At 43.0% G+C, this 27,510-nt stretch overlaps 1 protein-coding gene across 8 annotated transcripts in view; it reads left to right on the top strand.

Annotated features, from left to right (window-relative positions):
- Positions 1-1,194: 1,194 nt before the first annotated feature.
- Positions 1,195-27,510, top strand: part of Rnf182 (ring finger protein 182) — a 64,291-nt gene continuing 37,975 nt past the window's right edge. For 2 of the 8 annotated variants that reach the window (XM_085831136.1, XM_085831140.1), the window contains exon 1: positions 1,195-1,745. The gene's annotated coding sequence lies outside the window, so the exon portion shown is untranslated. Of the gene's footprint in view, positions 1,746-12,518; positions 13,240-18,828; positions 18,955-27,510 lie in introns of those variants that run through there. The other 6 variants (XR_015045435.1, XM_085831142.1, XM_085831137.1 and 3 more) reach the window with 6 other exon arrangements.

The following is a 27,510-nucleotide window of genomic DNA, read 5'->3' as shown; positions in this document are numbered from 1 at the left end:
TAGGTATAACCACTTAGCTCATGACTGGGGTGTAGGGCTGAGGAGAGTTGGGGCTTCACCACTCCCTTAAAGGGCAAGCACTCAGTCACCATAAGACCTTTTATTAAACCCTGATTCTTAAAGGCTCTACACCTTGAAATTATACCAAGCTGGGGGCCAGGGCTTAAACACGTGGGTAGGCCTTGCCGGGTGGGGTGGGGTGGGGTAGTTAGCATCCATATCCAAATGGGACTAGGAATAGAGACATGAACTCTCAATGTAAGAGAGGAGACTGGAAACCTCAGTGTAAAGGTAGGGGTTGGTAGGAAGTAGGAAATGGCGGGAATCGGGAGAGAGACAAAAGTGTCCTCTTCTTCTCCCCAGAAAGGGTTAAGGGAACCGTTGCCTTGACTGCCTTCCAGGTAAAGCGAGTTACTTAAAGTCCCTTGTGACTCCAAACTCCCGATGGGCTGACACAGCAGGCAGCTTTGGAGGATTCTGGGGAGTGGGAGGTGGGGGTGGGGCAGTGTTCTCAGGACACTGTCCTGGAGGAGGCAGACAATGGCGTGGGTCTTGGCAATCCTGGATATCATCCATGGGAACCTGGACCAGAACCAACAGCCTTTTAACTTCGAAGATGCTTTCATTATTAAATCACATGCTGCTTTAATATTGCTTGGCTCTGTCCATCGCGAGCTCATAAAGGCTGTCAGGGAGCATGCGCGAAAGTGTGTTGCGCGTGAGTATGGCCTCATCAGGGACCAAGTCCTCGATGCTGCAAGAATGAGGGACCTTGGAGGCCAGCGTGGGTGTGACAAAGTTAATATTGAAAGATTAGGGGGAGGCAAGTTTGAATCAGGAGGAAATAAAGTTGGAATCTTGGATGACCAAGAGAAAACTAGTTTTTGGGGGGCTAAATTTTGCTCTCCTGGCTGTAATCTTGCTAAACAGTGTGCGTTTGGTTTTTTTTTCCTCTCTCACAGAGCTCACAGAGCTCTGACTTTTGATAGTGTCTCAAGGGGGTGTTTCCTGCCACCATAAACGCTCTGGCTCGTGGCCCCGTGGCCCCGTGAAACAGAGCCCTCAGAACCTGACCAGCTGATTCTGTCTCTACGCGTTTCGCAGCTGTTGCTCCCTCTATTTGGAGTGAGCTCTGGCATCGTTCCCTTAGGACCAAAGGGACTATTCCCTCCTGGATACTTCTCTGGGGCCCAAGCATGATCTGACAACTGCCAAAGAACACTGTGCGTTTAAATTGTCGCCTCGACCTGCTCTTCTGCAGACCACCTTCCCCCAGGGCTTGGGCTAGACCTTACTCGTGTATAAATTTCTGGTCTAGCCCACATCACATTGGAGGGGAGTTTGGCATCTATTTTGTGAAGGAATACCATCTTTTCGTAAGCTGGCGTGAGCCGAGGGTAGCTCTTCCTTTTCATGATCTGTTCGCACACTGAGATGTCTATAGCTCTTCTTAGGAGAGGCTGACTCAGTGGCTGGCTCTTTGGCCTTCATCTGCTGACTTAGATTCGTGTACATCATCTGGCGCCACCCTTTCTTTGGTAAGGAAAAGACGCCACTCAAAGGAGATGGAAAGACAGACAAAGTTGTCAGGATATTATTTTCCACCAGCCAAGGGAAGGAAATGAAGGACAACTGCTGCTTGTGACCTAGAACTGGGGACGCCGCTCTCTTCCCCAGGAGGCTGGCTGCCAAGGGCCCACCAGGTGCCTTTCCAGAGCTGAAAAGATCCACATGAGGAAGGCCAGGTGAGTCTCTGTGGTCCAGGAGCTCATGTTCAGAGGGGCTGGGGACAAGGACAGTATACAGGTGAGCAAGTGATAACTGAAGGATATTAGAAACAACCCAGAGGGTCATGTGATCACAATACTCGGGGTGCCAACGTTGTCTTTGAGAAAGTAGCATTAGAGGGAAGAATAGGGAGGCACAGGGAAGTCTTCTCTTGCGAGTCACAGCAAGATCATACCAGGTTAAGAATGGGGAATGGGAGACTAAAAAGTGCTTTTGATGGGCTCCAAGAACAGAAAGCAAGCTTTTGAGGCCCCTGTAGGACTCAGGCAGGTCTTGAGTTAGTTTTTATAGCTGTTTATCTTCTCTGCTATGGATTGATTGGCATAGGAGGTAGTCTCGGCTCTGTGTGCCAAGACACCGTCGCTCTCTCCACTTCCATCCTCTGTGTCCTGGAAGAAGCTGCTCCCCAAGAGCGTTCTACTCAGCTCAGGAGTGCTTCTTTAATCTTCTCATCCATCTTTACACCCCCTCCCCTGCCAACCCACCGCTGTTCCTCACTTGATCTAAGGAATTATTTCTTGGGTTTTTCTATTTTAACTGGCCATTACAAACTCACCTTGCTTAAAAAAGGTCTTTTAAAATTTTCTAGTTGAGGGATGGCTTCTGTCCTGGTGTGAATGTGTCCTGCCCCCCCCCCAAGTTCTCTATCAATATTTTATCAATAAAACAGTGTTGAGATGTTGGCTGCGTAGGAAGTGCATAGGCCATAGGAGTCTATTGCCAGGAATGGATTAATGTCCCTATTGTGGGAAGTGGGTTTCCAGTAGAAAGATGAGTTTAGCCCTGTTTTGTTCTGCATTTTACCATGTGAAAGGAGTAACAACAACAACAACAATCCTCAAAAGATATGGGCCCTTTACCTTGGACTTTCCAGTTTCTAGAAGTGTAAAAAAGAAATCTATTCTTGGCAAATCACCCAACCTTAGGCATTGTGTTAGGTTAGAACAAAAGGAACTAAGGTACGGTAGGGGATGTTACACCTTTGGTCTGGAAAGATAAAGTGAGATTTTAGTGATGATAACATAGTTTGGTCTTGTGAGAAAAGCTCTCTCCTAAATGGCTGTCAGTTTGCTCTTTGTGAAGGTTAATCTACGTAGTTAACTTGGCTGGATGTAGAATCACGTGGGAGAGGAACCTCTGGATATATCCGTGCGTGTGTTACGGAGAGGATCAGCTAAAGGGCAGAGACCTACTATAGATGGGGTGGTGCTGTTCTATGGATAAGGGACAGAAGAAGAAGAAGGCAAGCAAGCTTCATCTTTCCTCTCCTGCTCCCTGGCTGTGGACCACGACCTCATGGTTTCACTGCTGTGCCTTCCCCACCAAGACAGACAGTTCCTTGATATTGTCAGTCAAAACAAACACTTTCTTCACAAAGTTGTTTTCTTGGTGAGGCATTTTGTCACAGTGACCTGCTTTGTCCGACAGGCTGGAGTTAGCTCCACTCTAGATTGGAGGAGGCCCCACCCCAGGGAACACAGTAGTTCTGGGGATGGCTATTTCTTGTGACCTATGCCCATCTATCAAAGCAAGGTACACACTCACGTGGCTGGCTAGACATCAGTGGGCAACACTGGCATGCGTCTTTCTCCTGTGACATGTTGCATACTTTGCGCATTAAGAACCTGTCTGGTCACGACACCCTCGGCTTGCTTTTGATGGTGAAGGACGTTCAGATGGTGTATGCTCTTCAGAAGATCTAGACACCAAGAAGGCCTTTGAAGTGTTTTTTTACTACTGTAACGATGCATATAACACATGGCTCTCCTTTGATACCTGCGTCGGTCTCTCACCCCAGTGGTATTATGACATTAGAGCTACATGGGATCGCTCTGATCGATATGTTTTATGAAAAGGTTACTGGCCTCAACACCCTCACTTAATAGATAAGGGAACGAGTCATTCCAATCCTGCTAAAGGCTCCTTTGTGGCTGGGTGAGGATCGATAAGTAAATGACTTAAACAGTTAATATTGGAAGTAGTTCACAGCAAGAACAAAGGGTAGAGTGGCATCTACCCTTCCTCATGGACAGGAAGCAGGGAGCAGGGAGCGGAACAGGATGGCGTACCCTTCAAAGTCCTTGCCACCCCTCTCATGAGTGACCTACTTCCCTACGTGGTGGGGACACATGGTTCTTCCACTCCTCCCTAAATAGCGCCACCCACTGAGGACCAATAGTAACACGGCCTGTGGAGGGGCATTTGATAGTCGAACAGTGAGCGACCCAGAGAGGTCCTGAGAAGTGCTCTGTGTTTCACTTATCACTGAGCAGGGGGGAACTAAGTATTCGGTAAACAACATTTTCCAGCCTTACCACCTAAAGTTGATCTGTTGCCAGCAAAATTTACTTGAACGAGACTAAAGCACACCAAAACTTGATCTTAACGAAATCTTATCAATACCAACTTAATCATTTGGCTGTGCGTTACCGTGTTGAATCTCGCCGTGGGGAGTTCTTGGCAGAGAATTACAAAGAATTTACTTATTTATTTATTTACTTTCTGTTTCCACACAGTTCTCCCCACTGGCAAGTGATATGTCTGTATCTTTAAGTAGGCTGCATAATAACCACAAGGGACGAATGAAGGATGAGTAAGTCTCTGCTTCTCAGCCAGCCTTACTTTTATTTTGTCTTTAGAGTTTTCAGGGTCTGTGTTCTCCAATTAGCAGCAAGGTTTCTCACGCCAGACAGCCCCATGGTTCAGTGTTTGGTCAATATTGATTATTACCCAATTTTGTCATCCTATCTGGTTTAGCAGAAGAAATATTTTAGAGCCTAACCTATCTTTTTAGAGTGGGTTGCGGAGAGAGGCAGTATTTTCAGCTGTATAAGTAATTTTTGTGAGACAATTCAGCACTGGTGAGAAGGCTGGCTGTCCCTTTAAGCTCTCTCTGTCTCTCTCTGTCTCTGTGTCTGTCTCTCTCCCTCCCTCTCGTTGCCCGTGCATATGCATGTAGAGGTCAGAGGTTAACTTCCGGTGTCTTCCTCAGTCACTCTCTACCTTATTTTTTGAGACAGAGTCTCGCATGGTACCTGGAGTTTCCTGTTTTGGCCAGGCTGGCAGGCCAGTGAGTCCCTCCCTGTTTCTGAGCACCTCTCCCTACCCAGCGCTGGAATTACTGGCATGTGCTGCTATCCCCAGCTTTTCTGTGGGTGCTGGAGATCCGAACTCTGATCCTTGTAAGTGCTCACCCACGGAGCCATCCGAGCTATCCATCTAAATTCTAATGTTGTTAAAGAGGCAAGGGTATCCCGGAGTCTTAAGTCAATACATCATACATGTGTCATACATGTGTCATGATACATGTGTCAGGCAAAATTCTTGTTCTCTAGCTCCTTTTTTCCCTTTATTTTTCCTGGAAAATCACTTAGCTGAAGGGTGCCGAGAACAGTTTCAAATTTGAATTGTTTCAGGTTGTTGAGGCCAAAAGGCTAACAGGCCGCTTGGCATGAGGATGCCCACACCCCTTTGGAACAGTGTGTGAAGGCATGTCTTTCCCTCTATTTGCCAGGATATGAGAGTTAACGTTTGCTTTTTAGGGCCTGTTCCCCCAGTACTTTAGGGCAGCCAGAGGGGACTCTCTGAATTCTGAATTTCCAGCTTTTTTAAGTGTCCTAAATGCTTCCTCTCCACCCCCCCCCCCACTTCTCAAATGAATTAAAAAAGTTACAGAAGAAAGCACAAATGTGAAGGCACAAATGAATATTTTGAGATAAGATTTAAGATAAAAACACGTGTTTTAAAAATGGGTTTTGGATGAGTTCATATCACCTCATTAAACAATGTCAGAATGTGGCTGGAAGGCAGGCCTTCAAAGAGCTGTTGCTCAATTGAGGTAGCTCCCCATGTTTTTCTCCTCCTCGTCCAAAATAAAGAGCTCAACGAGCCATGTTTGGACATAATTGGGATTTTCAATTAATTTAAAGATTTATTTGTAAAAGATAGTTGTTTTCTTTTATTTTAAAAAAAATTCTATTGCATATAAATTTGTATATATAGGTAGGTGTGTGTGTGTGTTTGCTTGCATGCGCATGTGCGAGCTGCTCTCTATGTGTACGGATGTCACAAGATCCATGTGAAGGTCAGAGGACAGACTGTGGGAGTCTGTTCTTTGCCACGTGGGTTCCAGGGATCTGACTCAGGCAGTCAGGCATTACCAGCTGAGCCCTTTTGCAAACCTTTCTGTTCATTTCTGGTTATGTCCGGAGCTAAAAGCGAACACATGGTTTTTTATTTTATTTTTTTCCCTTTTGTCAAATCTGTGGTGTGAAGTCATTTAGAGTCTGGCAAGTCTGCTGTGCGGATATTGTGAGCTTGGACATGGGAAACAATAAATTTGAGCTATAATTGAGGGAAAAAATGAAGATTTTCATGGACAAAATCTAAATCATAGCCCAGAAAGATCCTTGCACAACCGCTTCAGTAGGGAGGTACCCCTGCTGTGTGTTGGAGTTTTTATTAGAAAACATTGTTTGCAAACCACTGAAGGTGTCAGCTGTGTTTTGTTAAATCTGGGAAGGTCAATATTTATCAGGATGAAATTGCTATGATGCTTTTCTGGTAATTGAAGACTTGGTTTATTTGATTCATTCCTGGAATGAATCAAAATGTTTGTGTGTTGTTGTTGTTGTTGTTTTTTTTTAAATTTATATCCAGTTTGTGGGAGGGGTGAGGGTTAAAATCTGATGGCTCTAAAAATCTGAATTGTGACCACTTTGACAGACCTCTATCTCCAAAAACATTTATGTTACAATTCATAACAGTAGCAAAGTTCCAGGTATGCAGTAACAATGAAATACTTTTATGGTTGGGGTCACCACAACATGAGGAACTGTATTAGAGGGGCACAGTGTTCAGAAGGTTGGGAACCACTGGTCACACTGATACTGGCCCTGGTCACACTGATACTGGCCCTGGTCACACTGATACTGGCCCTGGCCACACTGATACTGGCCCTGGCCACACTGATACTGGCCCTGGCCACACTGATACTGGCCCTGGCCACACTGATACTGACCCTGGTCACTCTGATACTGGCCCTGGTCACTCTGTTACTGGCCCTGGTCACACTGATACTGGCCCGAACTGAGGTTAATGAAATGAGAGAGAGAGTGGTAACAGAGAATACAAATAAAAACACTGAAACAGAAATTATTCTGCTTCATAATCTTTGGGGATTATGCTCAGCGAGGGCCCCTACTCAGCAGCTCAGGGCACTTGTCGATCTCCTTATGAGTCCTATTTATAGGCAATAAGTTCGGATCGAACAATCTGATGTTAGTGTCTTGGCTGAAATTTTACTAAGATCTAAGTATATGAGCAAAATCTTACGATAGCTTTCTAATCACGAGAAATTATTTGCTATAAATTACAAGCTGAGAAATATTAATGAGGTAGTTTTATTTTGTTTATTTGAATTTCTAAATTTTTTCTGGTGGCACATCTCACTCTATGTGTAGCCCAGGCTGGCTTGGAACTCCCTTTGTACCCACGGCTGGCCTCAGATTTGTGGCAATCTTCCTGCCTCAGCCTTCTTTATGTGAAGATTAAGAAGATCTGCGGGGCGTGGTGGCGGCACACACGGTTTGATTCCAGCACTTCGGAGGCAGAGGCAGGCAGATCTCTGTGAATTCGAGGCCAGCCTGATCTACAGAGAGAGTTCCAAGACAGCCAGGGCTGGAACACAGAGAAACCCTGTCTAAATAAATAAATAAATAAATACTAGCTGACATCAGAGCTCTTAATTGCATTTTACATATAACATGAATTTTAAAATGCTGTCCAATATGTCCCATAGAAAATATTTAAAATTTTAGTAAGCATGTTTGAAATAAGAAAGAAACAGGCATTAAAATTTTATTAATATATTTTATTTAATTGTATATATCTAAAATAGTATTTCAATCTGTAACCCATAGGAACATTATTAATGACATAGCGCTTTAAAAATCTTATTGCTCTAAGTCTTGAAGGCTTGGCATTTTTCACTTTCTTAGCACATCAGTTTGGATTAGCTAGTGGCCAGCTCACACGCATGGCTAGTGCCTGCTGTACTGGACTGTTAAACTTCAGAGGATTATTTTAGGAGAGTGAGTTTATTACTTACTCTCATTTTAAAGAATCACGAGAATATGAAAGACCAGTTGTGTTGGTTGCATTAGTCTAAAGGAATGGAAGTGAGAGAATGAATGTACACATATTAGAATATGTATATTAAAAAGGGATTTATTAGAGTGGCTTCCAGGATGTGGTCTGGGTAGCTAACAATGGCTGTCTCATTGGAGAGAATGAGAGTCCTGCAGCTGTCCAGTCCTGGAGGCTAACTATCTACACAGTCTCAATCTGGTGCTGAAGGCTGGAGAATTCCTAGAGAGCTGCTGGTCTTAAGTCTATATTGGGATCCCAAAGAAGTGTATTCTAACATCAGTGAAGGCAAACACGTGAGAATGGGGGCAAACTCGCAAAAGGCAAAGTTCCCTTCTACCATGCCCCTTTAACTCAGCTGCTACCATAGGGTAGAGCCCACATTTAAGGTGGGTCTTCTTCCTTCAGATAATCAAGAAAACCCTTCGGGCATTCCCCACTGCTTGTGCTTTGGTTGATTCCAGATGCAGTCAAGTTGACAACCAGTAACGACTGTCACAGCACTCATAGACACAAACCATATCATTTTAAAGATTTATTCATATGCGTGTGTGTGCGCGTGCTTGTGTGTGCACGAATGCCCTCTCTCTCTCTCTCTCTCTCTGTGTGTGTGCCCCCAGAGGCCAGGAGAGAGCATCAGGCCCCCTGGAGCTGGAGTTGCAGGTGGTTGTGAGATGGGGGTTGGGGGTGGGGGCAGGAACTAAATTCAGGTCCTCTGGAAGAGCAACAAGTGCTCTTAACTGCTTCGCTGTCTTTCCAATCCCACAGAATGATTTTAACGTCCATTACAGTACTTCCATTTTCGGGTTAGATAACTGGATTAGAGCCACCCCTTTAATCTGTTCCCGTGACCCGCCACTGGGCAGGAACGAGGGCACAGTGTGGAAGGATGATTTCCTTACAACTTTTCAATTTGATCAAAATAATGAAATGGAAGCAGAGCTTGAGATGGAGCTAAGCCTCCCAGTTAAATATGAATGTCTAGGCCAGAGGTTCTTAAACTGTATGTTGTGATCCTATAACGGAAGGTGAGGGCCACAGGAAAAGAGTTTTGGAATGCTAATGACAAAAAAAAAATTAATTCAAAAGCAAGTGTTGAGTGCATCCAAAGTGTTGCTGGTGGCGCGTGCCCAGGCTACATCCCGAGATGTGACTGCGGCCTTGGTTCTGAACACACTTTGTACTGTACCAGTCCCCCTATGCTCAGAACCAGCAAACGCTGCTCAGCTTGGATTTGAAACGATTGCGTGCAATGCTCTCTGCTCCACTAACAACATAACAATTTCATTACTGGAGACAGAGACCTCAGATCATTTCCTGATGTCATTACTTAGCACGTGAGTATAGAATAAGCATATGTTTAGGTTGTATCCTGCTACAATGCTTGATTTTAAAATTGCCCTTTGATATTTGATATTCATAAAAGGAAAATCATAGTGAATTTTGGCTGGGGGTGTAAGAGAGAATGAATTTCCAGCCATTTTTTGTTTTTGTTTTGTTTTGTTTTGTTTTTTGGTTTTTTGAGACAGGGTTTCTCTGTGTAGCCCTGGCTGTACTGGAACTCACTCTGTAGACCAGGCTGGCCTCGAACTCAGAAATCCGCCTGCCTCTGCCTCCCCAGTGCTGGGATTAAAGGTGTGTGCCACCACGCCTGGCATTTCCAGTCATTTTTAACATGGCTTTAAACATACGTCTGCCGTTTTGTATTGTGTGTTTATGTGAAGTGGTGTTCTCAGTACTGATAATTAGAAAATCAAAATATCAATCAACTCTGAACAACACTAAAGATGTTCTGTGTCTTGCAGTACTCAACCAAGATTTAATTCTCTATGAAAAAAGAAAAATAAAAGCACATTCCTCTCATATGACTACATATACAACTTATACACCTTTGCTTGTCTCCAATAAGAGGCAAAATTACAAATGTTGGAGAAGTAATTTTGAAAATTAGTTGCAATTTATCATTAGTAAATGTTTGATTAATTTGTATACCTATCTTACATGGCTCATGTGAATGTCTTGAGACTAAAGGGGTCGCCAGTGGGAAGGGGAGCCCAGGCTGCAAGAATCTCTCACAGATGTAGGCAGAACCAGACTCCTCAGAAAGGAGGGAACCAGTCAGATTTTTCGAAATGCCTGCCTGATATTTGAAGGTAGGACTGGCCACTTAATTACTTTTCTTTCTTCTGTATTTAACCTCCCATTAAGGCAATGTTATGTAGGGCCATGAATACGCAGTCTCCAATCAAGAGTGTATCGGCCCATTAATATTTTTGATATTTATACATTCTATTGTGTTAATTCTTTGACAAAGTTCATGAATGCTCATTTTGGAAAACAACCACCAAGAATCTACATTGCTGACTTAAAGTTATACTTTAATAATTATATATGATTATTATTGGTGCATCATGGTAGTGCCGGTCCTTTCGATCCCCACTCTTGTTGTTAGGGACCTACTTCTGTCCCCCTTTCCTGTTCTTGTGGCCTCCTTGCCTCCCGTCTCCCCGCCTTCTTTTTTTCACCTCTTTCGCTTGTACTATAACAAAATATTCAAGGCTGGCAACTTTATAATGGAAAGAGGTTTATTTGGGCCCAAGGTTTTGTCAAGTACGGCGCTGGCCCTCTCCTCTGGTCAGAGCATGCGCAAGGGCAAGGCATCACCTGCTATGGTGAGAGAGGAAGCATGAGAGGGGTGGGGCCAATCTCACTTTTTTATTCAAACTAATCCACTCTGAAGGCTGTACCCTACTGCAGGAGCATTAATCCCTCTATGAAGGGCAGTTACAACACACTCACCTCTCAGCTTCACCGCTTAAAGGTCCTGAAATCTCTCAATGCTATTACACTGTTGGTCTTCCTGGAGCTGGGGGTAGGGTGGGGGTGGGGAACTTTACCCCCAGACCACAGATTTTAGATATTTTAGATAGCTATGGAGAAACTTTATACAGACTAGGTTCACGCTACGCTTGTATTTTTTACGCATGTATTTGAGGTTTTTGATGATGGAAAAGAGAATAATAGTCACTCAATAAAAACAGCAACTGCAATACAATCTCACATAAACTATGGCGCTGGGCTGCAGGTGTCCATAGCATTGTTCTTTCAACAGGAAGTTGAATATGTATTTATTGTATGTTTTATTATTTTTAATTTATTTTTAGTGGCTATATTTGGTACAGTGCAACTGTACCAAATTAATTTAACCAAATCACTGTTGGTCCACATATACTTTGTTTTAAATTTTTGCTGGTAGAAAAGTGGGAGTATGTTGCACCCTTGCATAGCTCTCATTATCTATTTATGGGTTTCTGTGTAACATTTCTCAGATTCAGATAGCTGGGAGAAACATACATGCACTTTGAGTTTTGATACATGTCTTCAAATGACTTAATGGTGTGACAGAAAGATTTCGTTCTCTTGATTTCATCTGGAAGCACTGATCTTTTTATTATTTATTTATTTATTTATTTATTTTTTGGGTTTTTCGAGACAGAGTTTCTCTGTACAGCCCTGGCTGTCCTGGAACTCACTCTGTAGACCAGGCTGGCCTCGAACTCAGAAATCTGCCTGCCTCTGCCTCTAAAGTGCTGGGATTAAAGGCGTGTACTACCACGCCTGGCTACTGATCTTTTTATTTAAAAAAAAAAAAAAAGTAGGCAACCTTCCTTAGGAGTGAAATGCTTTCATTTTAGTACATAAAATGGACCTTCCATTTTTATAAGTTAATACATGGAGCCTCCTCTATCGGTAAAGTCTTTGTTTGTTTGTTTGTTTTGTTTTTCAGTAACGCTGTTGTTTTGATGTGTCCTTCTCAGACAGTTAGCAAGCCCAGAAAACAATAGCTCTCCAGGGGGTTAGTATGTTAATGGGACTTCTTTGACGATTCACACATGCCAGGACAGTCCATGGCCTGCTCGTTGAGGTCCAAAGGAAGACACTGTAGAATTTGGATTTAATCACTGAACTTTCAAGAAAACATAGCATAGAGGAGTGACTCACCCAGGGGAGCTGCCCTCCAGCTCTGTCCTTTAAAAAAAAAAAGCATGACCCAAGGCCTGCTGGTACTTTTCCCTCTTTCTCCAAAAATTTCCTCAGGAGGGGCTATCTGGACTCCCAAGGGAGCCTAGTTGCTTTCCTAAGGGTCAAGGTCGGCAGTATGCAGCTAGACGGTGGCTCTGTCACTTGGTGCCCATGGTGGATGCTTAGCCCTTGTAATCCGTCCCTAAGCAGTGTGGCAGTGTTTCACATTCACACTGCAGCCTGTGTGTAAAAGTTGTGGTTTAACATCTTGTATTTATCATCAGAAGTCAAGGCCCCCTTTCCCTCCCACGGGAGCCCCTGGCAAGGCAGGTGCTTGGCTTGTTTGTGGGAAACCAGAAATGCAGCAGAGGCAAAGGTTGCGGTTGGTTGGTGGTGATTGTGGTGGTGGTGGTGGTGTCTGCTGCAGCAGCCGCAACAGGAGCACGGAGTACCAGTTGCTCAATAGTTTATCACTTTGTATTGCCCTTTCTTCTCCCTTAAGTGAATTTCCGTTTGGAGGGCAGGGCTTCATAAAAGAAAGATGTGGTGGTGACGGGGACCTTAGGGCTTTGGAATGTCCAGAGTGAGAAAGCTAAGCAGAGCCTGCACTGCAATAAGATTTGGCTCTGGGCTTAGGGCTCTCTGGAGCCTTCCTGTCTCTGGCAAGGGACTCTGAGACTCGGGAGTGTCTACACTGGCAGTGGCTCCGGGTGTTTGGGGGTGGGGTCCTTGTCTCCTCCACACTACCCAACTGCTGAGAAGAAGGGCGTGGGTCTCAGGGCTGGCGGGGTCCCGGACCGTGGTGCCTTAGGGGTACAGGCTCTCGGCCGGCCCGGGCACTGGCGGTTGCCATGGTGACGTAGGGTCGGCTGTGCGCCGTAGAGACAAAGCGGCCCGCCCGCCCGCGGCTCCCGAGCTCCTCCTCCGCCGCGCCTCCCTCAATCCCTGGCGCCGCCGCCGGAGTGGCTCTCGGTCCTCCCATCGATCCTCCCGTCCGTCCTCCCGCGGCCCCCGCCGCCGCTGGTCAGGTAAGGCGCGCGCCAGTCCGCGCGGCCCCGGAAGGGTCCCCCGAGCGCGGGGTCCAGCCGCTGCGGGGTATGCACCGGATGCCCTGCGGGGCTACCCTGATGCCACCCACCGTCACGGCCTCCCGGAGCCCCGCGAGCCCAGCACCCGTAGCAAACTTCGGGCCGCGCTCCGGGCTGTGGAGCAGAGCCCTCGGCACCGCCTGATCTGTCCCGACCAAGTTGAGGGGCGGGCCGAGCCATACCCACCTGCCAGGTGTCTCTCTTTTTCCTTCCACCTCTCTCCTTCGCCTTTAGGAGGAAAAGAAGGAAACAAAATTACCCCAGGACTTTTGTGTTTCATGGTTAATTCCTTACAGAATAGGATAGGAGGTGTAAGGAGCAAATGAGAGGTTTCTTTCTTTCTTCTTCTTCTTTTTTTAAAATTTAACACAAATCTTTGAAAAGTCAGCTCCTTCTGACGCTTGTGGTCCACGCATTTAGAAGTGGTATCTGGAGTTCCTCTGGGTTTTGGATCTGAATCTGGAACTGCATGGTGGGAAAGAGTGCTCAGGCTCCTTTCTAGCCTTTCTAGAGCTGGACCAGTACCTTGTGGAGGAGATACTTGGCACAGACATCGTTGCTATTGTTTTGGGAAGATATTGTGTTCACGCTCTAGGCAAGTGGAAAATGCCTTATGTTTTTATGCAAGGGAGCCATCCAAAGCATCCTCGGAGGCAGGTGTCCAGGCGGTGTTTGCATCAGTGTTTACGCGTGCTGGCAAGGACTGAGATGCAGTTGCCAAGGGCATTGGGATACCTGATAGGGAACTGCTCAAGTTGTGGGTACCAGTCCCTTTCAGTGGCCACAAGCCAGCAGATCATTTCGTGATAGTTTGTTGCAGACACACAAAAAGAATTTTTTTAAATGTGATAGTGAAGACTTCTTTTGTGTGTGTGTGGGGGGGGGGGAGTATTAGAAATGATAGGTACTATTATGAGAGAAAGAAAACATGCTTTTCAGGGTTACAGGTGATCAGTTAAGGATATTATACATGTGCAGATGTTATTTAATTAATTGGGGACAGATGCTGTATTGATAACTGGAAAATTACCCGCCTGATTAAGTTGTATAACTCAACTTAGAAAAATCATGTTTAAGTAGGTTAGAGAACGTTTTATGGAATGAAAGGAAGTCTATTTTGTTTTTGTTAGCTCATATTATAGTTAATGAAACAGTAATACTGATTATTTTGAGTTGTGGTTAACTTGATTAGAATTCTGGGTATTGTAGCTACAGGAGGTGCCATCCCAGAGTGATTATTTAATATCCCCCACCCCCCTTGGGATTCCAACACCTGTTAGCTTGCTGATTGCTGGGTTCCTAAGCTTGTTCTCATGTGCCAACAATTTTGAGTAATGCCACTTCATTATAAGCCTGTATTGGAAACTAAAGGATTTACACTGCAGTCATTTTCAGATTATTTCCACAATTGTTTTGAAAGCGAGTTTTTAACCTGCTGAGCGGCTCACAGATGCTGTGCTAAATACTCTTTGATGAAGGCAATGAAACACTAGCCTGATTCGAATGAAGTAGAGTGGGGTGGAGAAGAGAAGCAGAGGAGGAGAATCATCATCAGCCTTTTCTCATTTCAGCCCGAGAGGCAGTCAGACCATCAAAAACCCGAAGGCGCATCACATAGTCACAGAATGTAGTTTGCTTGGTACTAAAAATACAATTTGAGTTCTTTCTAAGGTACCAGGAGTGCAGCTTTATTTAGCTCGTTGTCAGCAATCCTAACATTCAAGTACAAGGACTCTGTACGTGTAGCTATATGAAACCCACACTGGGAATTCTAGCCTGGGCAGTTGTGGCTCACAATTAGAGTGTTGAAGCATAGAGCTGCTTAGTGTTACGATGGCAAGATAAGGGCTCCTGTTTGCAGGTACAAGATTCAATAGTTTGGCGTCTTCAAACAGCACCATTTTCTTTTTCTTCCTTCCAAAATAAAACAAGTAAACAGAAATAAACAGCTACAGATAGAATGCACTGACTGCTTAACTGTATTAGGTGGCTTACAGAAACGTGGTCTCACTATTACATATATCACTGGCTTCCTGGACTCTGAGTTACCACCAGGGCTAAAGCCACCATGGGTAAGGGGACAGCTGTACTATTGTAGTAGGAAATGCAAAAAACATACCTTAGGGACTTGGAACTTGACTCAGATCAGCCACTTGGGGGAAGCAAGTATGCCCTTAGGTGTGAAAGAATCGTCACGTCTCTCCAAGATTCTCAAGGGTGCCCGTCTTTTTATTGCAGATCCTGGTTTAACAGTCTGAATTTTACAAAGAAAAACTGGCCTTAGTTTTTGGTGTAAGTTGTAAAACACAGTCAGGTAAATGATGGTATGGTTGGCCCACCTGGGATTTCTGTTCTTCATGTGTATCAAATATATTCAAAGACACCAAAGCAAGCCAAGGAATTTTAACTTTAAATTGTTGTTACTTTCGTGCTGTTGAGTGTCAGTTGTCTGTAACCTTAAAGCCTGCCTGGCAGCCTACAGCCACTTAGCCTCCCTCCGTTTCCTGTTTCTGGGCCATCATTCTCTTGCAATTTCTGGTTGCACTGTGATAGCACAATTGCATCCAGTGCAATGTGTGGTAGCATTTATAAAATCACATTGCTGAAGGACGATGGGTTCTTAATGACTTCATTACCCAGACACTTAGGCTTCGATATGTGGCTGGAGAGAAGGCGACCCTGAGACCTCGAGGCGAGATGCTATAAATATAAGGTATCATTTCCTGACCTGCTGAGCACGGCGGGTATTGATCATAGCTGCTGTGCAGAGAACAGGTGGAAAGAGACTGGCCATGGTGACAGGAAGGGGTATTTGGTGGCATAGATTATTAGTAATGACTGATTAGGTAGAAAAACGATTGTGGGTATATTCCAGTTTTGCACTTGAAGTGATGGAAAGATACAATTTAAAGCCATACTGCAAACTCTTAAGTGCTGGGTGGAAAATGTGTATGTTTATATTTTTGAGATAGAAGTGTAGTTCAAAGAAAATGACTGTTTTCTCTTATTTTCTAGCTACATGTAGCACTTAGTATAGATTCAGACACAGTTAACAAATGTGGACCAAGGAACTTCTTATTGATGAAACTATTAGAGCTCTTTGGTTGAAGAATATTCATTTTACACATCCTCTGATTATTTCTTTGATTTTATGTTTTTTGGGTTACCATGTTGCCACAGTCTACTCCTATGGTTTACTGTGCTGCCCTGGTTATTTTTGTTTGTTTGTTTGTTTTAGGGGAAAAGTTACCACTTAACTCCATACTGATTTTTAAAAAGCCATTTATACACTCAGAACTTCTTTTTAAAATGTGGCTTGGCTAATTTGTAGTTCAACCAGAAAAATGTTGGAACTCAGCGCGTGATGGTGCGCATTAATGAGAAACTCCATCACAAGCCTTATTCTTCATTTTGGATGTCTGCCGTGGTGCTGTGGTGGACAGAAGCATTTGGGCTTCTGTTGGTGTACTTCTGTCACACACATCCTCGAGTGTCTTATACTAGGTTTCCCCTTCTTCCCTTAAACTCAGTCAAAGGTGAACTGGGCCCAGGAACTGAGTGGTGAGTGTCTAGTGGGTGAGAAGGAGGTCCACTCACAGCAGGGGCCCTTTGGGCACAGTGTTCAGGCAGCAGGAAGGAAAGACTCTGGTGCCTCTAAACACCATTGTAATACTTCATGGTTCAGATTCCCTGGCAATTAACCAAGGTCATTTTCCTAGGATTTCTGAGGTTAGACACTCTCACACCAGGGGTGCTGGTCCTGGTGGCTGAGACCCACTTTCCCACTCTGACTAAAATATGCATTTGGCATATGTGCACTTTGAACATTGCAAACAACACATTTTTTCAGAAAACACATTTTTTCCCCCTCCTCACATAGGCTATGGAATCCACTTCTTGCTCAGGAATGCAAGTTAGATGTTCAAGATCACAGTGAATCTAAAACGCTGTGCTGGTCTGGAGTGCTGGGTACATTTGAAAGGGCTGAGCTCGGAGTACTGGCCACTCATCAGCTGTCTTCCTAATGTTTAACTTTAGTCATTCAAGCCAAACATGGCCCTTTCTACAGCTTGATCTCAATGTGGAGCGTCAGATAGAGTTCCATTGAAGAATAGATATTTACTCAAGCTCTTGAATTAAAAATCGATTGGGAAAGGGCTTCTCTGTGATTTTTATCTGGCATTTTCTCTGGTTATATATCGATTTTCTAAGCCCCTGTTTGAATTTGGTCATTTGGATTTCCATCTGTGTTTTTTAAAAATCAGCCAGTTAATCAATCAATCTACCAGCCAGTCAATCAATACCAGCCAGTATGCCTGGCACTGTGCTAAGTAGGTTACAAATATGGGCTCATTTTTTATGCATGAACCTTAGGTGACAGGTGTAGGTCATTGTCCTTACTTTATGAATGTTGACACTGATGGTTCTCGTTCTTAGGAAGTTGACAATGTGTTTTTGTTTGTTTGATTTTTTTTCAAACATAGCCTGTAAAGTTCTTAAAGGACAGAGGCAGGCAGAGAGTGCTGTTGAAAGAGAAAGAGAGTAAGAAAGAAGTACCATGGAGTCCCTAGGACAAGTCAGAGACAGCCCAGGAAAGAATAATTATCCAAAGTGAGGCCCCTTCATGAGACAGTGAGAATAACAGACATCTCTGTGGCATATTTGCATGAATTCAGCCAAGCTAACACCAGGGGAAATACATGTTCTTATAGCATATGAATTCACATAATAAATGAAACATCAAACCCTTTCAGAAGTTCTTCTTTTAATTAATTAATGTGTTCTAGAGTCTATGAAGAGAATACTAATAGAGCCGAGTGTGGTGACATATGCCTGTAATCCCAGCACTAAGGAGACTGAGTTTGAGGTAAATGTCAGATTCATGGTAAACTTATAAGTGGTCTAGCCTGGGCTACAGCGTGAGCCCTCGTTTCCTTAACAACTTTACAGGATGTGTTTGAAAAAACAAAAAACAAAAACAAAACAAACAAACAAACAAACAAACCTTGTCAACTTACTAAGAACAAGAACTGGGCATGACATATGCCCAGTACCAAATACAAGGTGGGCAGAAGTCTGCTCTCCTTAATTAGGGTCTTCAAAGTCTTTGCCTGTCATTTAAACTTAATGATGTTACAGTACAGTTCCAGTGTCAGCGTTGTCCTAAGGCTAGAAGGAACTGGCTGAGGTCCCGTGTAGTATTAGCTCAGCTTCCTATGTCACGAGGACATTATAATATTTGAAGTTTTAATTATTTGAATTATATCACTAGAAATCAAATATTACAATTCCATCTTCAACTTATTTGGCTTCGGAGGCCCATGCCTGAAAAGATTGTAGGTAAAAGAAAGATAACAGTAGCTGGCTTAGTTTTATGGCACCAGTTGTTACTAAGCTTTTGATCTTCTTTTAGTCAAAGAGAACAGAAAGTGGATCTTTCACAATTTACCCTTGTCTTTCGAATGTTCATGCTTTATCCACTGCCTCCTATCTACTCCCCAGCCCAATACCCATGTTCTCTTGTTCTCAATAGAAGAATGATTAAGAGTTCCAAATTCAGGGGCCTTTATTCTGTAAACTATATACAAAGTAGGATTAAATAAGAGACAGGTATCTATAAAAGCAGCAATCACCCATAGTTTTATAGTTTCTTTTAAAAATACTGCCTTGGCTTTTATTTATTGAGTATTTATTTGGTGCCAGGAACCCCACTAAGCATGCTATATAAGCTCTCTCTTCTCATCTCTACTTCTTGTCTCCTTAACTATTGCACTGCTCACAGTTTATCCAACATGAAGTTGGTACATGGAGGAAACATGATGTGTGTGGCTAACTCTCCATCTGACGATAACTAGGATGGCTTTGTTAACTACCAGCAGCCTGAAAATGTCTTCCTGCTGCAGAGAAGGTACAGTGAAATCTTGCTTATGTATACTCTGGAAAGAGCTGGCACTCAGGGCAGCTTAGTGGGAAGACTGGAAATCGCAGGCACACTCACCTCAGCTTAGGAGGCGACACCTCAGGAGGTAGACAAGAGAGGAGCATCATTGCTAAGATGGCTACAGATGACAGATAGGCTCTAGGAGCAGAAGGAGGGAGAAGACTTGCCATAAAATACATCTTGAATTAAAAGCAAAATTAAGTAGAGTGACTGTTTATCCTCTGAGTGGGTCCTAGATTGGGATTTTGGAAAGGGCACAGAATGAAAGGAGAAAAGAAAAGAAAAGAAAAAAAGAAAAGAAAAGGAGAGAAGAGAAGAGAAAACTGGGGCTAGAGAGATGGCTCAGTGGTTGAGAGCACTGGCTGCTCTTGCAGAGGACTGGGTTTGGTTCCCAGCATCCACGTGGTGACTCATGACTACCTATAACTCCAGTTCCTGAGGATCTGATGCCCTCTTCTGACTCCATAAGCACTGGGCACCCATGTGGCATACAGACATACCTGCAGGCAAACACAAGATAAGACAAATAAATCTAAATAATTATAAAAGAAAATAGATGATGACCACTCTGTAACAGTTGGGCACTCCCGGCTGGGATCTGCTCAAGGGTGCTCAGAGTGTCACACTCACTCAGAATGTCACACTCACTCAGAATGTCACACTCACTCAGAATGTCACACTCACTCACAGTGACACACTCAGTGCTATGCTGAGGAAGTTCTTTGCTTTAGGATGTTGAAGGTCAGAGTTGAAGCTAGGAATCTTAAAAAAACAGTTTCTGTCTGGGTCATTCCAGTACACAGTGGGGTTTTCTTGGAATTCCTCAAGGATAGGTTATAATTATGGAGAAAAAGAGGAACCAGAAATTTGGTTACACTCTTAACTGCTTATTAAAACTCATTGTTTTTCCCATTCTCAAGAGCATTCAGAGAAGATGGCTTGGGTTTGAATCCTGCCTGTGCCATCTTTGTGGCTTCATGATCTTGGGAGAAGCTCATTCATTTCTTTCTTTTTTTTTTCATTGTTTTATTTTTTACTTTTAAAAACATATATAAGAAATAAAAGTAATAAACCAAATACATGGACAAAAAATACAAGAATCATATGATCATCTCAATGGGAAGCAAAAAAAGAAAAAGAAAAGGTCTTTGATAGGATTCAACATGCATTCTTAATAAAAGCCCTAGAACAAGTAGGACTATAGGAAACATATTCCAACATAATAAAGGTTATGTATGACAGAGCCATGGCCAATATCATCCTAAATGAATAAAACCATTAATAAGCCCCATTAACATCAGGAATGGGAGAGGCCTGCCCACTATCCCTACTGCTCATCCATAATGTGATTGAAGCAATAAGGCAAGAGAAGGGATACAAATGGGGAAATATTAAGTCAAATTATTTTCATTTGAAGATTATGCTATCTTATACCCAATGTTCCCAAAATTTGACTAGAAAAATTGTAGAAATTATTAATAATTTCAGCAAAGTATTATGATACACATAATTGACTTACAAAATTTACCAGTCTTAATACACATGCGTAACAAGCCTGCTGAGAAAGAGATCATGGACAAGCTCCTCTGCCCAGTCTCTCAAATAAAATAAAATACTTAGAATATATATAACAAAAGAGGTAAAAAACCTCTACTATGAAAACTAAATGTGTGAAGAAAGAGATTAAGAAACATACTAGAATTTGAAGACCTCCTAAGCATATAGCTTGGTAGAATTAACATTGTGAAAGAAGAATTTCCTACCAAAACAATTTACTGATTCAATGCAATCACAACATCCTCATCTCATTCTTCACATAAATAGAAAGAAAATCCTTAATTTTATATGGAACAACAAAGACCCAGAATAGCCAATTAGTCCTAGATAAGTGTTTGTTTCTATGCATTTTGCTCATTTTAAGTGCTAAGTGCATCTGCCTATGACCCCAACTTTTATACATCTGTTTCTATTGAGTCAATTTTGTTCGATATTAGAATGGCTACTCCAGCTTGTTTCTTGGGACCATTTGCTTGGAAAATTGTTTTCCAACATTTTACTCTGATATAGTGTCTGTCTTTGTCACAGAGGTGCGTTTTCTGTATGCAACAAAATGCTGGGTCCTGTTTACCTATCCAGTTTGTTAGTCTGTGTCTTTTTATTGATGAATTGAGTCCATTGATGTTAAGAGATATTAAGGAAAAGTGATTGTTACTTCCTGTTATTTTTGTTGTTAGAGGTGGAATTATGTTTCTGTGGCTGTCTTTTTGGGGTTTGTTGAAAGATTACTTTCTTGCTTTTTCTAGGGTGCAGCTTCCCTTCTTGTGTTGGTGTCTTCTATCTTTTATCCTTTGTAGGGCTGGATTTGTGGAAAGATACTGTGTAAATTTGGCTTTGTCATGGAATATCTTGTTTTCTCCGTCTATGGTGACTGAGAGTTTTGCTGGGTATAGTAGCCTGGACTGGCATTTGTGTTCTCTTAGGGTCTGTATGACATCTGCCCAGGATCTTCTGGCTTTCATAGTCTCTGGTGAGAAGTCAGGTGTAATTCTGATAGGCCTGCCTTTATATGCTACTTGACCTTTTCCCCTTACTGCTTTTAATATTCTATCTTTGTTTAATGCATTCGGTGTTTTGATTATTATGTGACAGGAGGAATTTCTTTTCTGGTCCAGTCTATTTGGAGTTCTGTAGGCTTCTTGTATGTTCATGGGCATCTCTTTCCTTAGGTTAGGGAAGTTTTCTTCTATAATTTTGTTGAAGATATTTACTGGCCCTTTAAGTTGGGAATCTTCACTCTCTCCTATACCTATTATCCTTAGGTGTGGTCTTCTCATTGTGTCCTGGATTTCCTGGATGTTTTGGGTTAGGAGCTTTTTGTCTTTTGCATTTTCTTTGACTTTTGTGTCAATGTTTTCTATGGAATCTTCTGCACCTGAGATGCTCTCTCTCTTCCATCTCTTGTCTTGTGTTGCTGATGCTTGTGTCTATGACTCCTGATCTCTTTCCTAGGTTTTCTCACTCTAGGTCTGTCTTTCTTTGTGATTTCTTTATGTTTCTATTTCCATTTTTAGATCTTGGATGGTTTTGTTCATTTCCTTCACTTGTTTGATTGTGTTTTCCTATAATTCTTTAAGGTTTTTTTGTGTTTTGTCTTTAAGGGTTTCTACCTGTTTACCTGTGTTTGCCTGTATTTCTTTAAGGGAGTTATGTCCTTCTTAAAGTCCTCTATCACCATCATGAGAAGTAATTTTGATCTGAATCTTGTTTTTCCAGTGTAATGGTGTATCCAGGACTTGCTATGGTTGGGAGAATTGAGTTCTGGTGATGCCAAGTAACCTTGGTTTCTGTTGCTTATGTTCTTACGCTTGCCTCCTGCCATCCGATTATCTCTAGTGCTACCTGCCCTCAAAATATCTGACTGGAGTCTGTCCTTCCTATGATCCTGGCTGTGTCAGAACTCCACAGAGTCCAGCTGTCTCTGTGATCCTGTGATCCTGAGATCCTGGGTATGTCAGAGCTCTTGGGAGTAAAGCTACCTCAGGGACCCTGAGATCCTGGTGTGACCAAGCCCCTGGGATCCTGGGCATGTTAGAGCACCTGGGAGTGGAGCTTCCTCTGGGTGTTGTGGGACTGACTGTAGAGTTCGCACTTAAGGTCTGCTTAGGGCTCCAGCCCAGACTGGAAGAGCTCCTTCATTTCTTACTGCAATGGTCCATATACTCTTGTTGTCCCTACAACAGCAGGATGCTGAAATCCTGACTCCTAGGGTGATGATGGCATTGGAGGGCAGGCCTTTGGGAAGTGATTAGCATAAATCTCACCAGTAGACTTAGTTCTCAGAGGGCTTGTTAATTTTTTCCCCATCTGAGGACTCATTTGGAAGATAACATCTTTGAGCCAGCAAGTGGGTTCTCACCAGATATTCAATCTCCAGTACCTTGATCCTGGGCTTCCAACTTCCAGAACCATGACAAGAATATTTCTGTTTCTTCTGTTTCTCTAATTTAGAGAAATTAGTCATAACAGTCTGTATTCAGATAACTCTCTTGCAAACTAGGGAGACTACTACCAAGAAGAATTTAGTTGTAAGGATTAATTGAATTCAGATTTGGAAGGACCTTATTATTACTTGTAAAAGGTAAGTTTTATGTATAGAAAGGAAACTTACTATGTAATACATCACAGGTGAACAAGAGAAACCGTTTTCTTTTGACCTGGAAGTTCAGCTTATGTATCTTATTATTTTGCTTATATATCCAGTGAATGTAAGTGAATCACATTTCACTCTGCCTTTGACTTAGGTTCAGATTGCAGAGACTGAATTCTTCAAACCATCAGCGTCATCTCAAAACCTTAACTATTTTACATTTATACACAAATTTAATATACCTGAATTTTTATTTTAAGGAATCAGATAATTTTTGGGCACATTTCTGACTATGGTAAGTGAAGTCTTCCTGAAAATTAGCTCTAATTTCTTTGAATATTCTATCACTTACAAAATTAATATTGTCTAGACTTAATCAAACACTCTTAAGCATTTCAATCTAAATCGCATGTCTAAAAAATCTATCACACATTTTAAATTAGAATCACAAAACCAAGCTGTCGGCTTGTCATTAAAAATGTGACAATCATTCATAGACTGTATTGAAAGTATTAATAGACACCAGTTTCCTTTTCTAAATAAAGGACTTATTTTTATTTTGTATGTATGAGTGTTTTGCCCGCATGTATGTCTATGCACTGATGTCTGAGGAGGCCAGAGGCATTGGATTGTCTGGAACTGAATTTAAAGATGGTTGTGAACCAGCATGTGGGTATGGGGAATCAAACCCATATCCTCTGCAAGAACAGGAAGTGCTCTTAACAGCGAGCCATCTCTCCAACTCTGGGACCTGTTTCTTTCAGTGTCTCTTTAATTCCAAACTCTCTCTAGAGTGTAAAGTTGCTTCCTCACTTAGAAGGGAGTGAACAGAAGGCGTTTTTTCCAGTTAAGCTTTAGTTACTGACACTGCTGCATGACTGTTTTCCCCTAAAGCGTGTATGCCCATTGATATTAGATTTAATGTCGAATGATGCACCCGGATTGCATCCATCATGGGTAGTTCTGTCTCTGACAGTGATGGACAGCCTGTCTCTTATAGACACCTAGCAACGGGTAACTGAGAGTCATGCTTTCAGATCATATTGATTTCTTCTAATACTTAGAACAGCACTGTCCGATATGTAATTTTAAGTTTCGATAGCCCCATTTTAGAGAGTAATTTTCACAATGGATTTTAAAGCCGCGTACCCAAAGATTCATCATAATTCCAACATGTAGTCGATATAAAAATGATTAATGAGATAACGAATGCTGTTCTTTTTCAGTCTTAAACTCTGATGTGTAGTTTTTATTTCTGGAACATCTGGGTTTGTGTTTCAGGAGTTAAAATTAAATGGACCCTTCCCTAAACAGTAAAGTTGTATTTGTAGAACAGCTACTTTATATGGCTCCAGCTCCTTAGATGTAAATGGATGGAAATAGAATAAAACAAAAATTTTGGTTCCTTAGTTGTACACACCGCCTGCCTGGCGCTCAGTAGCCCAGTTAGCGTCAGCCATTGGGGTTCATTGGTTGAACGAACCCCAAGCTTTCTGTCCACATTAACTCCGTGATTCTTCCTCCAGCTTCAGGCTATGGTGCCCCTGTCTTTTACTTGGTTGAAGTTCTCTAGTTCATCGTACTACCATAGTTTTCAAGACATCTGATTGGTAGCATGGGTATTTGAAAGTTATCTCAATAGATGCAAATATCCCATGTTTTTGCTCATTTTCCTAAGACATCTCTTCAACTTTCTTTGCTTGTTTCTGAGCTGGTTTCAAAGGAGGTACAGTCCAGTCAGCTGAAGTCGTCTCTGTCTCATCAAATATAACTTAGTGGAACTGTAAAGACCTAAGTACAGTCTCTGTGTGAGGTCAGCTACAGTGGGCCCTCCTGCCCCATTTTCCCCGTCTGCTCAAAGCTGGCTGTCCTAGATAAACACTTGGTGTCCTTCTTCCTTCTCCTCTGCTCTGGGTCACCTCTTCCTTCCTCATCCTCTGTAGGATCTTACGCACAGACCACCTCACAGGCTCCAGTTAGCGCATCTATCACCCGACCTGTTCTTAGAAACCATCATCATCCCCCTGACTCTGTGGCGTGTCCATCAGTTTCAAATCCAACATTAGGACCTGGGACCCTGGGACCTTAAGTCTTTCCTGACCCCTACACTTTTCTTCAGTGTTTGTAGTGCGTTTCTTCTCTCGTTTATGACAAAACTTGAAGAGTTATAGATACTGCTCTCTCCTCCTTTCCTCCCTCTACTCTTGACCCAATCCCAGTTAGGCATTTATACCCCACCATAACCCTACACACACACACACACACACACACACACACACACACACACACACACACACACGCTGAAAGTGCTACAGAATGCTCTCCTCCTTGACACATCCAGGATCAGTTCCCCCTCCCCATTTCAGCCCGCCTGCTAGTAACATCTGACAGTTGGTCAATTTTTTTTTTATTCATGACAGATTTTCTTCAGTTGGTGTGCACACTAGCTATGGCTCAGTAATGCTGTGTGGTACCAACCTCCTTTAAGCTCGGGAGCTTGCGTTGACTCTTTGGCTTATCAGTATAGGCCAACTGAATTTCAGCCAAGGAAGGTGAGCCTTGTCGGTGGCTGTGCTCCAGGCGGTGACTCATCTGGCATTCACTCTGGGCTATGGGTTGTGTTAGATCTGTCCCCTATGTGCTGGTTCTAGGACTCAAGCTGAAGGGACTTCAGGCATCCTGGGAATGTCCTTGTTGTGTGGCAGCTTATAGGAGTCAGCACACTGGAGTTTCCTTCTTTTATTGTGCCCACTGGCCAAAGATCCATGCAGCCAGACCAAATATAATTAAGTGCTGTAGGGAGGTATCTTCCATCCACCACAGGGCAAGGAAAGAGAGCAAATAGTGACTGCAAAACACTTGGGTCATCACAGTGGCCTCTGGGCACCTGTCTGTCTTGATTCTCTGTCCCTTCTATAGCATCATTTGTGGATTTCTGCAGACCTCGAAAACACTGCAGTTGACCCGAGTCTAGAGTTTGGATCCCCTCCTTTCTGGTCTTACCCTGATTTTTAGGTAACCCCCCTGTGATGGTTTGTATATGCTTAACGAAGGGAGTGGCACTATTAGAAGGTGTGGCCTTGTTTGAGTAGGTGTGGGCTTTAAGACCCTCATCCTAGCTGCCCAGAAGCAAGTGTTCTGTCAGCAGCCTTCAGATGACAATGTAAACCTCTCAGCTCCTCCTACACCAGGCCTGCCTGGATGCTGCCAGGCTTCCACCTTGATGACAATGGACTGAACCTCTGAACCTGTAAGTCAGCCCCAATTAAATGTTGTCCTTATAAGACTTGTCTTGGTCATGGTGTCTGTTCACAGCAGTAAAACCCTAATTAAGATATCCTCTTTGCTTCATGCCTTTAATATGTTGACAAAGCTCTAATTTGTATCTCTAATTTGTATCTCCCCTTTACTCCACACCCTTTTGTCTACCGTTGGTACTTCCAGTGTAACGCACGGGAAACTGATTGCTGAGTGTCTGAAGTGCTACCCATTCAGCCCATTTCTTCTACCAGTTTAGTAAGTGGTTGCTTCATTTGTTTGGCTGTGTAGACTGTAACTTTCCAGCTGACTTGAACTTTTTTCTTCTTCACTCCTTGGAAAGTGGAGATACTACATGCCACGTATTAACAAGTAGGAGGTATTTTCAGAGACATTTGATGATCCAAATAATAATGTATTAGCTAGAACCACTGGAAGTCAGTGAATCAGTTCAAATTGCTATGATCTCTTATTCGTGATGATGTATGGGTGGGAGGTTATTCAGCTTATCCACGGAGAATACACATAGAAGATGACTCTGGCTAAGCCTGGTTTGCCGGTTCTGCCACCAAATCCTACCATTTTCTTCTTTGTCACCATTACTGCCCTGCTACCATCTACTACCATTTCCCTTATTTTATTTTAGAAGTCTTCTAACAGGTCCTCCAGTTCGACCCGTGATACCCACAGTCTGTTTTTCAGTACAGTTTATTTGAATTTGAAATGTGGTGAGCTATCACTTCCTTGCACAAAGCACCTGAAGACCAAAAGAAAGCACAGATGGAGACTACCTGGGAGTAGTTTTCCATGTAGTGAATGGCTAGTGAAAAGCCAAGAATGGTAATGGGGAGACTGGGTCAGAGGCAGTTGCAGCGGTTCAAGCGATGCTGCATTTGGTATATTATGGCTTTGTATTCATGCGATTTAAGAAAAGATAGCATCTTCACTGGATGGTGAGCCCCAGGAAGGCAGAGGCAAGGCCTGCTTTTGCTTCTGATTCTCGGTGTGTACTCCACAGCCTGGAACGTGGTTATCTGGCATTTGGGTGACTCACCTAGTTTCACGAGAAACAACAGTTAACAAGTTGTAGTATATGTCTGTGGCACTTAACTGTCCAT

This window comes from Mus caroli, unplaced genomic scaffold, assembly GCF_978045245.1.
Source record: "Mus caroli unplaced genomic scaffold, Mus_caroli_1 scaffold_15, whole genome shotgun sequence".
Taxonomy (NCBI): Eukaryota; Metazoa; Chordata; class Mammalia; order Rodentia; family Muridae; genus Mus; species Mus caroli.
Note: the sequence above shows the minus strand (reverse complement) of the source record. Positions and strands in the feature narration are given on the sequence as shown.